Source organism: Zootermopsis nevadensis, unplaced genomic scaffold (genome assembly GCF_977971745.1).
Source record: "Zootermopsis nevadensis isolate Lab colony 2312 unplaced genomic scaffold, Znev_1.0 Znev_ptg000013l, whole genome shotgun sequence".
NCBI lineage: Eukaryota > Metazoa > Arthropoda > Insecta > Blattodea > Termopsidae > Zootermopsis > Zootermopsis nevadensis.
The window spans coordinates 888,743-902,084 of NW_028259145.1; the positions used below are offsets into that span (position 1 = coordinate 888,743).

Consider the following 13,342-nt stretch of genomic DNA (forward strand, 5'->3'; position numbering starts at 1 on the left):
ATCAAATTCCTTCCTCGTTGGCGTTCTACTTCGCTCAATACATGCAACGTATAAGGTAATGTTCACTCTCGTGACCTCTACCGACAGAATCGACGAACTGAAAGAAGGGAGTAGCAAGTATTATGAAAGGAGTATAGATGGCATTGTCACAGAGCCTATGTTGATATTATATACTTCATGTACTACGTATTAACGTGAAGTTTATTATCTTCAAAATATCACAGATAGTAAGTAATAAGCTCTAGAATTCTCAAAAGACAATTGATTTTTTTTCTTTCGAAATAAACACTCCTAATAATTTCTGTACTTCCCCTACTGAAATAAGAAAACAGCGTTTGCATGGATACCCCTCATTAGCTTTGTAGTAAAATGATTTTCATATTTAACATTAACGTCACCCCATCATAAGTAAATCATCTTGTTAATAATTGCCTAAAATCACTCCTAAATTAATTTACAGCTGAAAACATGTTAATAATGAGTAGAAGGTGTAACCTCTCTTCCCCCAAGCGTCTACATGGCGCGAAGTTAAACAGCTTTACTTTTTAAATAATGTGTTACTTAACGATTGGAATAAGGAAGGAAAAATGGTCCACTCTCATGCCAAGTTTTGGGATATTCGCATTACTCAGTAATATTATTCCCAGTACATTTTCTCAAATACTTAATATAACGTAAGAATTAATGTAGCTGTGAATTCTACAGTGAAGTCGCCTGTGTTGATACTAGAAACGTACAATTTCCCAGCCATTTTTGGCACTCCAATTCCTAAGTATTCTTTAGAGTAATGAGAAGAATATAAGCCCTTTCTAATAAGTAACATTTTGTACGTATAAAGAATAATTTGTGAAGAACACGGTTTGGACCAGGGACATCCGAATTTTTAAGACTTGGAGTCACGTTAGCTCCTTTCTTATACACCGGTTCTCTTATATAATTACGACAATTTATTACAATGTGAAAACTCTACTAAGTTACTTCTGAAAGAAACTTCACTTATTAACCTAATTAAATTATATTAAAACCATGCATTATTATTTATTTTATTAATTATTTATTTTGTACTTAGTAATAACTATTTGTTATTGTGCGGCGTGATGTGGTGTCATAGAAACGAACACGATTTTTACAAAATACATCAGTGGACCACGGGTTGAAAACCTCTGACTTAAGTCTTTCAGTTTGTTCTATCTCTGTTCATGGCTAATACGGTTTCCATAACAACACTTATATTGCAAAATGCAAGGCGGCTATGGCATATGGTATAACCATAAACATCCTATGGTTATCGATTCGAAAACATCACGTATTGTAAAGAAACTTTACATCAAATATATCTATTGGTTGTCACACATTTCTAGTATTGAAAGTAAAGCCACGTTTCGAAAAATTGATTCACTCGAAATTCACTATCGTAGACCTTTACATAATTTTGTCGGTCATTTTCAATTTAAAGTCAATTTTCGGAGATTGGAGAATATTAATTTTGGAAATATGTGGATTGTGATCGTTTGGGTTGTAACGCTGTGTAGTCTTGTAGAGGTTGTCGATGTTTCGGGGGAATGTACCGCCTTCTTCTTCAGGATAAAAGTGATCTTGGAAAACGTTGCTAACCACCTCTTTTCTGGGTTGTAGCACTATGTTGTCTGTTAGATAATGACCAACGTTTCAGAGGAGATAATTTTCTTTATCAGTGCTCTGATGGTTGAGACATTCCAGAAGGCAGCCATCTTCCTACTCATAGCCGCGAGGACGACAAACCTTGCCGATCGTAACTGTTTTCACGAAACTCCGTCATTGAGCTGAGTACTGAAACAGATTAATCCAGACAGCATTGGTACGAACTATTTCTTTAAGATTCATTTAATATTATTCTATGCCAATTCCTTTATATTTGCTGAATAAAATGTAGTATAGAACAAGAAGTCTTTTGTGTTCCACAAATATTCCTTTCTTAGAATTGCAGTTTATCCCTGTCTCACTAACATTATAAAGCGCATTTCATTACATGAAATTATGTTAACAATCTAATAAACTTTGCAAGCAATATTCCACTATTGATTCCTGATTCGTATGTCTCTAATGACAGTACGTGTCTTGCGTTATATTTCAGAACGAATAAGCTTACAACATTTTCTTAGAATCTGAAACACAATTCTGTAAAATCTCACGTTTCTTCGAATTACGAGACGTCACATACAAAAAAAAATGATTGAAATATTTTCATAGTGTCTAAATGTAGTCGCAGATTTACTGAAATATGTCAAAGGTTTTGATCTACAATAAAAAATTAAAAGTTAATAAAGGAAGTTCCGGAAGAGGCAATATTTTTGTTCGACATTATAACTAATAACAATAGCCACGTTGCTTAGAGACTATAATCCTAGACGAATAAAAACAAGAAGTCAGAGAAGAGAGAGACAGCTAAGATCCATTTGCTAATAACTCTTGGAGCGTATACACAGATCATAAAAGTAAGGCAATACACGTGAATAATGGGCATTCTTATTAAAAATAAAAGACAAGGCGAAGGAACTGATCTGGACAAAAAGTCATTTCAAAATGCAGTTCAAGAGGAATCATCAGGCGAAAGGTTTAAGGAAAAAATTGAGTGAAGACTTCAGCGATAAACTGAGAGGCTGACTTGATCGATTACGATATTTGAATTTTTCTAATTTTTGAGGCGCACGGTTTTGGAATAAATTTTTACTGAGATATGTCACTGAATCAGTTAGCAAACCTATGATCCCACAGAAGCAAAGGAATCATTACCGTCACCATAAAACTCCGCATTTGGGCGAGATAACGACCGAATTCAGTCCAATTGCTATTTTTACTAATCATATTAAGATGTCAATTGAATAAAAATTTTCTTGGATATTATCCATCGTCTAGTAAATATAAAACGTAAAACGACGTTTCGGAGATAGGGATTAGCTCTATCTAGTGGGCCCAACTGTGTAGAAACCTGAAGACGGAGATAGAGTCCCATCTCCGAAACGTTGTTTTACGTTTTATATTTACTAGACGATGGATAATATCCAAGTAAATTTTTATTCAAGGTCCGGAGATAGGGATTAGCTCTCTCTAGTGGGCCCAACTGTATAGGAACCTGAAGACGGAGATAGAGTCCCATCTCCGAAACGTCGTTTTACGTTTTATATTTACTAGACGATGGATAATATCCAAGTAAATTTTTATTCAATTGACTCTTCACCATCGTCAAGAAGTTTTAGATTTGATATATTAAGATGTGTTTATTACTAAATCCCTTACAACGTAATTTTATATATTTGCAGAAGAATACAAACACGTTGTAATGTATTCTAGTGAGACACAAAATAAGCGTCAGCTGCTGTTTTCTCACCGCGAAGTCGTGGGTTCACGCCCAGGTGAGTCTATGTGGGATTTGTAATGAACAAAGTGGCATTGAGATTGGTGATTATCCGCGGATTTCGGTTTTCCGCTGTCAATATGTTTCCACGGTTGCTCGTTATTCACTCGTGTTTCATCTTGGGGATGGAGTCCGTTGAAGGCCCAAATTCCCCGCAATATAACAATATTTTAAAATCTAGTTAATAAATCATGAATTTGAAATCAAACATAAATTATCTTAGTTTGCCAAATAACACAGGTAAAATTCTTGACAATTCTTAAACATCGTGCGGTGTAAAAAACAAATTGTAATTCAGGCGTTCTGATGATTTGAGTCACTTCACATTATAGGTCCAGTACTTAATTTAGCTTAAATTCTTAAATAATTTTAACATAATTCTAGTGTTACTACACACTTTGCTGGTGTATGATTTTAATGTCCGAAGATTTATAGAATAGATATTCTTACAAGTATCTGCAAATGTTTTGGTCGTAATGAATTATTATAATGTGATTAGTTTAATATGCTGAATATGTACAAAATACATCAGAGGGTGTTTTACGTGTGTGTATTATGTTTATTACTGCACAGTAAGCATTTGCTAGTGGTACATGTGTGACTGAGGTAAATTATGTTGAATTACGTGTGTTGGTGGTTGTGTACCTACTGTCTGGGTCAGTGTATTTACATCTACGGAGCAGTTTAATTTACTTCAGCGGTTAATTTCAGGTGTGCCACTACACTCCCTCAAAGAGACAAATATTATCACATACTTATTTTGTCAGCGAGGTCATCATGCTCTTTTATAAACAAACGTGCGAGTATCTCTTAACCAACTGCTATTAGCATGATCTATTTGTATTATTATTTGGTTTGCTGGTACATAGGAGTGTTTATTATTTAATATGCAGGTGGCAAATTTTGAATCTTCCCTGCTATTTTTAATATCTAGAATGTATTCTTGAAACATTAATTTTTAATTTCTTCTATTTTGCTCGATATATTATTACACTCAGTAAATTTTAATTCCTACATTCCACTGCCCTATTACTTATATATTTTAATAATTTACAGTGTTTTTTGGTTCGAAAACCTATAATACGACTAGTATCCTTGAAAAAATTAGTGATCTTTCGAATGTACTCGTCATTGTATCTAAATATTTTCCATTTTTATTGGTGCGTGTTTATGTGGTGCCATTAATGTTCTTAATCATTGTATTTTTCTCGGCTGCTCTGTGATTTAACCAAGCTAAAATTTGGATGCAAATTATTTTATGTAATACCTGTCTATGCTGTTTGAGATTACATTGTATGTACATCTAACTTGGTATAACCTTGCCACGATGACTCGATGCAGATTGGTAGGTTGTCATTTAGCAAGACACACATAAAGTACTCAAAATACATAGGAGAATCAATTCAATTAAATAAACAGCATTCATTAAATGAATGGATACGTAGAAGACAATGATCCTATTTAAGCTTCATTTTATACATAGATAGCTGTATTCTGAGTTACAGCGCTGTTTATTCAGGTTTACCAACGTTTCAGTCTGATTACTCCGATGACGGAGTCAGCAAGGCCTCAGGAAAGTTGGTGAACATCTATCAGACTATACAGATGACAGATCTATCCTGTACAAATCACGCAAATTTCCAATATAAAACCTAACCAACACGACGGGATAAAGGACTGGATCCGACTATAAACGTACTCTGTCTCCCGTAAAGAGTAAGATATGATTTCCGATTTGATTTATAATACCATAAGTTATAACAAATCTGCGTTGGGGAAATGAAATTGCTTTAGTTAAAAGTTGTCTGTAAGAAGTTTAGTTGCTTATGAAGCCACATTATGTTTGTTAACGCGAGTCCCACAGATTCTACAAAATAATAAAGTTTCGATGCGTAATACCAAAATAACAAAGAACTTAATTCCAAAATTATATAGAATTTTTTTTCTAAGTTCGTGAGACCGATTTTGGAGTCTCCAAACCCCGTTAAAAAACGGCTATAGAATCAAAGAGACCGACAGTTGTAAAAAAAAATAGTCCAATTCTGGTGTTACACAATTCTTACGCTTCGTCGCAGAACACGGATTCTCCTTCCTCTCTCCACAGCGAAAGATGTCTGCCTCCTGGGACAGCTCACTCCAAAATCCTTATCCAAGGTCGCTTTGTTCCGAGTCTCCGATGCTCTGCCTGGCATTTTCTCAATAGCCTGGAATCTGTCTGTTGAGACTAAGCACATTTCAGGGGATTTAACAACAGAACGTTGACGCGGCGTCACGAGTCTTCGTAACATTCTTTATAATAACAAAAATAAGGAACTGAACGTCATTCCAAATACTGCGGGTGTCTGAGACAAAATACTGAGGAGCAGATGAGGGGAATTAACTTAATGATTTACTTCAATGTTCACACATTACGATGATGATAGTTACATTGAGGAAAGTAAGATGAGAGTACCAAGTATGAAATTCTTTGGATTTATAACTTCAACGAAACAGGCTACATGCACGACGTGAGAAAAATGTATCGTATATTCCAGAAACGCAGGTCGTAATTTATGTAAAGTGGATTGAAGTAGCCAAGAGAATCTAAAAGCTGCCTTTTGTAAACTTTGTATTACACATTCGTGTTTCGTAAAGTCAGAGAAATTTTTGAGCAGTTGAATGTGCTGTGAATTAGAATGGATAGTGAAAATAAATGACTATCACAGACCTGAAAGTACCACTCCAGCATTTGTGCTTTACCGTAGTCCCGAACCTGGTCTGCCTGAACGGAGAGCGAAAATGTACAGTTTAATAAATGACGCAATTTTATACACACTAGTGTAAACGACCCGTTGAAATTCAACTAGAAATATTCTCTGTCGCATCTCCATTCCTTCTACACCTCTTCACTTTCCTTCATTCCATTTCCATCTCATTTACTTTATTTCTAAAAGATTCCTAATGATAGCAGCATTTTTAAAATCGAGAATTATGTCACCTAGCGTCATTACTGAGAACTTAGTTACTCATGCTCAACGCACGTACAAAAGAATCAGAACTCATTCACTCTACGGGGAAGGGAATTATTTGAAACGTCGACTGTACACTCAGCTTGTCAAGTTCACAAAAGCCCTCTATCAGTTTTAGATCCAAATATCCTCTTCAACATTCTCCTCTCACAGATCCTCAATCTGTGTTCCTCCCTCAAAGTTCGAGACCAAGTTTTGCACTTATACAGCACAATTGGCAAAATTACACTTTTCAGTGTTCGAATCTTTAGTTTTTTATGAGACGGGATGACTTAATGATAGAAGAATTCCTTGAATCTACTATTTACTTCGCCATAAATGTAATTCCGACTTAGCGTCGCCCCCTTAAGTACTTGAATTTTGTTACGTTTTCCAACGATTTGTCAGCTGTCTTTATATTGTGGTTCCGTCCTGAATTCTCATGCCTAGACATGATTATGTGCCTTGTCTCTTCTGCATTTATTTCTAGACAAACGTCCTTACCAGCCCTTAACAGTGTTTCTGCTTGAATTAGCCTGACTAGCGTCTTAGGTACACCAAATTCAAGCAAAGTTTCTCTTTTAACTGATTCATAGACATTCTTGAAGCCTGAAAATAGTTGATGGACTGTCCCGTTTTTCACTAGTATCTGGTGAATATATAAAATGTATTTAATTGTAGATCCATCACGATGGAACCCACACTGATGACCCCCCAATAATTTCATTGGCGTATGGAATTTATAACTTGTGTTGGGCAAGGCCGTGGTCTAGGCAACACGGAGTTTTCCTCCGTGGCATCCCAACAATTACTCCATTCACACACAGAAGAAGGCAATGGCAAACCACTTCTGGATCATCTGCCAAGAACGTATATGAACAGGTCCCAGTCCGAGAAAAGGATGGAAGGATCCTGTTCATATGGACCTGTCGTCAGACAGAACACTAAAAAAAAAAAAAAATGGAATCAGCCTCGCCAGAGGAATGAGAGTCAGAAACAGTTGTTTATTCAAGTTTATATTTTTCGTACAGTAAAATTCTGGTTTTCCGACATTGTCTTATTCGACTTTCCGTTTCGGAACGCTCCATTTTATCGACGGTCAACTCTGTATGTTGTGGAAAGAACCACGCTCCTCCTATATTTCGTGTACTCATTAGCTTATTCTATTTTCTTCGTAATTTAACAGCATGGCAAATTGATATATAAATGAATTTGATATTTACAATTCCCTATTATCCGACTTTTCCGTACTTTTGTACCATTTAAGTCGTTTAGACGGTGAAAACGTTGGTTGTAATAATGATAAGAGCAGTGATAGTAGTAATTGTAAGGATAAGAAGAACAAAAGTACTTCACTGTTCCAGAATTCCAAGTGTTACGTAGATCCAGTAATAATAATTGCTCCTGGCGCTCTCTCAAGAAGATCTAGTGATTTATTCCTAGATGAAACCCAGTCTCACTCTAGAAGCATTTTGTGGAGTGTTCTAAGTAAAGCACGTCATTAATAGGGATTTAACTTAGCATTCATACATCTATAATAAACCGGAATTTATAATTATTCTGACAAGAGAGAACGACTGTGGCACAATGCGAAACACTATTATTATTATTAATAATAATAATTCCATAGAAAACATTGCTTCCTGAGAACTTGATATTCACTCAGATGTGTAGGAAATTACCCTCGCGTTATGGAAGCTGGAAATATATTATCGTGTCCACAAAAGCCAAATTCTTGCCCCTGTAAGACATATTAACGCGAATGTGTACACTCTTATAACACGCTTATTTAATGTTTGCTGTAATATTACTTTTCTATCCACATTACTCTTTTATGAGTCTTTGTCTTACCTTCATTTCGAGACTAACATTTTGTATTTACGACGACTCATCTCTCCCACACATGTTACATACCAGACCATCTTATCATTCTTCCTTTCATCTCATTATTTAATATTTGGTGATAAGTATAAATTATTACTGATTCAATATTAATATTCTTTTCCACCTACATATTTTATAATGAGTTATAGAGCTGTTACTATGTCTTGTTATTGTGGCTGCCTACCTATCGTGTTTAGCTGTAACGGAAAAGGTTCTGCGTTCCAGAAACTATCACACGTGGGTTCCACAACTGGATTCTTTAGTTAAACGGGGCATTAGAACAAAACTCTACTTGCTGCATTAAAACACACGCAATCACGCAGTAATGACACAACAGAGTTCAAGAATAAATATTTAAAAAATTGAAGAATAATTACAAAGTAACTAAAGTACACATCAACAAAGAGTTAAATCAAACAACTTTATTTTCAATTCGTTATTGATTATCAACTGCCATTCCACGCTGCATAGTCCGAGATACTGAATGCGTCGTTGAATAAGCTATAAATAAATAAAAAATAAAAACAACTATAATAAGAGAAAGACACTGACCAAGGACAGTTAGATAGGAAATATATTCATAAGATAGCGTAGTTGCGTCATATTGTGACTTATTAAATTAAAATTAAATTATTTGGTTATTCCGTCAAATCACAATGTGTTTAAAATAAGATAATTAAAATAATTAAAATATCATTCTGTGTTCAATATCGAATAATCGATTTACAATTGGAACAGTTACAACATGTTTCGGTTTTATTAAACCATCATCAGGTGTAAAATTATATTAAATTTAAAACTCAATTACAATTTTTTTACAATTTTTCGTAGTGTAGTTTTTTGGAGGTCGTGTCCAGATATTTTCATATAATGGATCAACTTTATTGTTTGAAGTGATGCTTTTGATGTTTACATCGGTCAGAGATGAAATAGTAGACAACACAGTTGTGTCTGGAGGTGATCCAGAAGTATTACCGTATCCGATCAAGGTTTATTACAGTAATAAACCTTGATCGGATACGGTAATACTTCTGGATCACCTCCAGACACAACTGTGTTGCCTACTATTTCATCTCTGTTTTATTTATTTTACTTTCGTCATAATATTATTTATTTATTTAATTGTTTTCTATATTCATCCATATTCATTAACGTTTCTTTGAATCATTTACTTCACAGACCGATTGAAACATCAAAAGCATCACTTCAAACAATAAAGTTGATCCATTATATGAAAATATCTGGACACGACCTCCAAAAAACTACGCAACAACTCAGAAGACGGAAATCTTCATACTCTGATGACGGAGGCAGTATGACCTCTGAAACGTTGATAAACATCGACCAGACTACACAGCGCAACAACCCAGAAGACAGAAATCTTCATACTCTGATGACGGGGGCAGTATGACCCGTGAAACGTTGGTTAACATCGACCAGACTACACAGCGCAACAACCCAGAAGACAGAAATCTTCATACTCTGATGACGGAGGCAGCATGACCTCTGAAACGTTGGTTAACATCGACCAAACTACACAGCGCAACAACCCAGAAGACAGAAATCTTCATACTCATCGCCCTGATGACGGAGGCAGTATGACCTCTGAAACGTTGGTTAACATCGACCAGACTACACAGCGCAACAACCCAGAAGACAGAAATCTTCATACTCTGATGACGGAGGCAGTATGACCTCTGAAACGTTGGTTAACATCGACCAAACTACACAGCGCAACAACCCAGAAGACAGAAATCTTCATACTCATCACCGTGAAAACACCAAATCCTACATAGCGTTTGTTTTGATTCAATTAATATCTGCACAAACATTAACATGTCTTTGCAATGTTACGTATATGGGAGTCTTCTGTATTTGTGATACGTTGTACATGTCCAGATGCTTTCTTTTTATGTGGAGACGGGTACTTAAGAAGTTACAACCACAGCACAAAGCTCCAGTACAACCATTAACATTCATATCCGCAACGGAATCGGAAATCTGGGTGACACCCAGGGCTGTATTGTGTGCGTTTGATTCATCGATCGCAGCTTCCAGATGAGCACGTTTTAACGACATATATCGAGGGCCTTTGTCTGGTCGAGAACGATTTTACGGATCAGAGTGTTACATGAACCTTTCTACTCTACATCAAAACAAGTGATAATGCAATGCAATAGAGACATTAAGAAAATATGGAATCTTTCTAGAAAAATAAAGTTCGCAGACCTCTTCAGGTAGACGGAAATGGAAGACATTTAGCTTCAAATTTTTAGATAAAATAGTTCTTAAGCATAATACAAAATATAATTCAATTCTTTATTATTAGTGTGATATACAGTTACAGATACAGAACAGACGAACACAGGAACAAAATAATAAATATAGAAATGTAACAACAAAGGGAATATAAAATGTATTATTACAGAGGACTCTAATACCTAAAGAAATTTTCTACTAAATACATTAGTATATTTGTAATAATAATATAATAAATTAATGAAATTAGATTATTGTAGAATGTGTTGAAGTGTACCACATTCTACAATAGTCTAAATATAAACATAATAGAGACAATGCATATTAATTTTTAGGAAATTGAAGTAATATGCAATATTATGGTCGTTAATCAAATCTTTCTATGCATGTCACAAGAAATTTCTATTTGTATTCCCCCTTTTTAATGTAGAAATACTGGCGAGTCGTATCGGTCTGTTCAGTAAAAATTAAAGAAGAATTATTGTCAATGCGGTTGGTAGAACGTTGACAACATTTAGTTAACTCAGCGTTATTTTAATTTAAACGTAAATATAGTCGAAAGAAATGGCCACTTAAGATTGTTCTTGCACGGAAGAAAATGAGATTCCTGCAACACAGCTTCAGCTCGCACAACAAGTGTCCGGCAGAACGCACGCGCGAACCAGTTCTACGCTCACGGCCTGCGACATGACTAAAGTGTTCCGACAGTCGTGAGCGGCTGTGGACATGGACGGTCCTCTAAAAGCGCGAGTGACCTAAATGTCGTCTTCCTCGTAATTCTCTGGACAAAATAAAAGTGGTAAGTCGCTGTTTCTTTTAGTTTATATATGAAATGTGGCCGATGAGATATGTTCATAAGATTATAATGACTAGTCTTGTGAAACAACTCTGCAGCCTCTGGTTCATGACCCATTAACCCTCCTAATTTAAGAAAATATAATAAGGAACTTCCACCAGGAGTTGGACTAATTTACAGTATCTTATTTCTCACAGTAGTGCATTTATTCAGTACGGGGCTATGATTAATGTAATATTTTTTTAGGATTTTATATTTTCAAGTACAGATTGTTCTGCCATACAGTTTTCAAGCATACCAATGTTTTGGAGGATCATACCGCCTCCATCTTCAGTTCTGTTCCGAGTAAGGTTAGAAAACATTAACTCTGTAATGGAAGTAGCATTTGGTACACAATCACTAGTCTACAACGCGCTACTACTCAGAATATCATAACGTAATATTTATATTAAAATCTTTTATATTATTCAGTAAAACGCTATTGACTTAATTTCTTATAAAACGTTGAATGTCAAGATTATTAAGAATCGTAAATTGGAAATTTGTTCCACTTATGAGGATACGATCATGGCCTGTTTTAAGATATTTGTCCTAGCATTTTGCTGGATAACGCGATGAAACACCAGCCAGGTCACTTGTGTCTTGGCCGATAAATTGGGCAAATTTCATCTCCCGAATATGAAACAGGAGGGTTAATCGCTCATCCCTGGCACTCGATTCGAATTCTCGTGACCCCATGCTTATAGGAAGGAGGTTGAAGGCTCTGAAGTTAATACCTCGGAGTTTAAGACTCGTTTAAAAACAATGGCAGTGTCATGTAAATTTACCCCGTTATAATATTACAATATCAGGTCTTGCAACGAAATGAGATGTTAGATTTGCCTGAAGATAACCGTCTCCTAGGATTTTGTGCCGGGTACCCTAGTATAAATTTGGTGACTGAGGAAAACTACAAGAAAATCGACATGAAAGTGGTGGCCTGATACAGGAGGAAAGCCTAGTTCTTTAAAGTTCATCGCACAAATGTATTCTTTCTTCGTTTACTTACACGCGGCATAATTATCGATTTCATAGAAAATCGTTGGATAATTTAAGGAATCACGAACTTGGAAGTTTCTGGATGTAAATACACGAAATCTGTTTTGTTTCTTGCTTAATTTTAGCGTTCGCTCAGTTGCACTGATGGAATATAAACAGTGATACAGTTTTAAACGCTGAGTTCAGTTCTCTTTCGTGGGAATTTAAAAATATTTTCCAGAATTCCGAAAATGACAAACGCAAAGAGAATATTAGTCAGAATAACTTCATAAGAAAGCGTGTTGCTCTGAACCAATTTATATTTCTCACATTTAGTTATCTGACGTTGATAATTTTATTTCTGATACTAGGGCGTTCTGATGTTCCTTTGTTTATAAAAATGCGTCATAAATTCCACGCGTTGGACATAAAAATAAACAATACTTGAGAAATCGTGAACTTAGTAGCATTTATAAGAAAACGGTCGTGGCTGATTTTAAGCTGAATTCCAGACTTAAGAAACAAGAATTGAAGAAGACTATAAAAAATTTACCGTCTTTGGCGAGATTCATATCGGAGACATTCAGCTGATAAAATTTAAGGAAAAAAAAATGATTAATTCAGAATTAATTTGAAGGGATTTAACATTTCTGTCAGTAGTTCAGACTACATAGCTTTAAATTACAGGGCTGTTCGTTACGAATAAATTGGGGAGGATCTTATTTAAGTTACTAACTCGAAATTTGCTTAAGGGCACTATAAAAAATAAAAACCCTCGATCAGATAGGACGGACATTCCGCTGGTCAAGATTTCATCCTTGAATCTTATGAATACGAACCCGGATTGATAAGCATTTGGCCACAAATTTTAGTACTCCATTCATAAAACATACTGTGTTTTCATTAGGCTTAATTGTGCTGTATATTTTCGTTTTCATGTCAATTCATAGTTGTTTATATTAGATATCAGTTTGCAAAAAATATTTTTAAACTGAAATAAACCGT

General features: G+C 35.3%; 1 protein-coding gene across 2 annotated transcripts in view; it reads left to right on the forward strand.

Annotated features, from left to right (window-relative positions):
- Nucleotides 1-13,342, forward strand: part of LOC110840052 (oxytocin receptor A) — a 186,246-nt gene that overhangs the window by 22,887 nt on the left and 150,017 nt on the right. The window contains exon 1 of one of the 2 annotated variants that reach the window (XM_087348341.1): nt 11,206-11,323. The exons of the other annotated variant lie outside the window; for it this stretch is intronic. The gene's annotated coding sequence lies outside the window, so the exon portion shown is untranslated. Of the gene's footprint in view, nt 1-11,205; nt 11,324-13,342 lie in introns of those variants that run through there. 2 annotated transcript variants of the gene reach the window in all.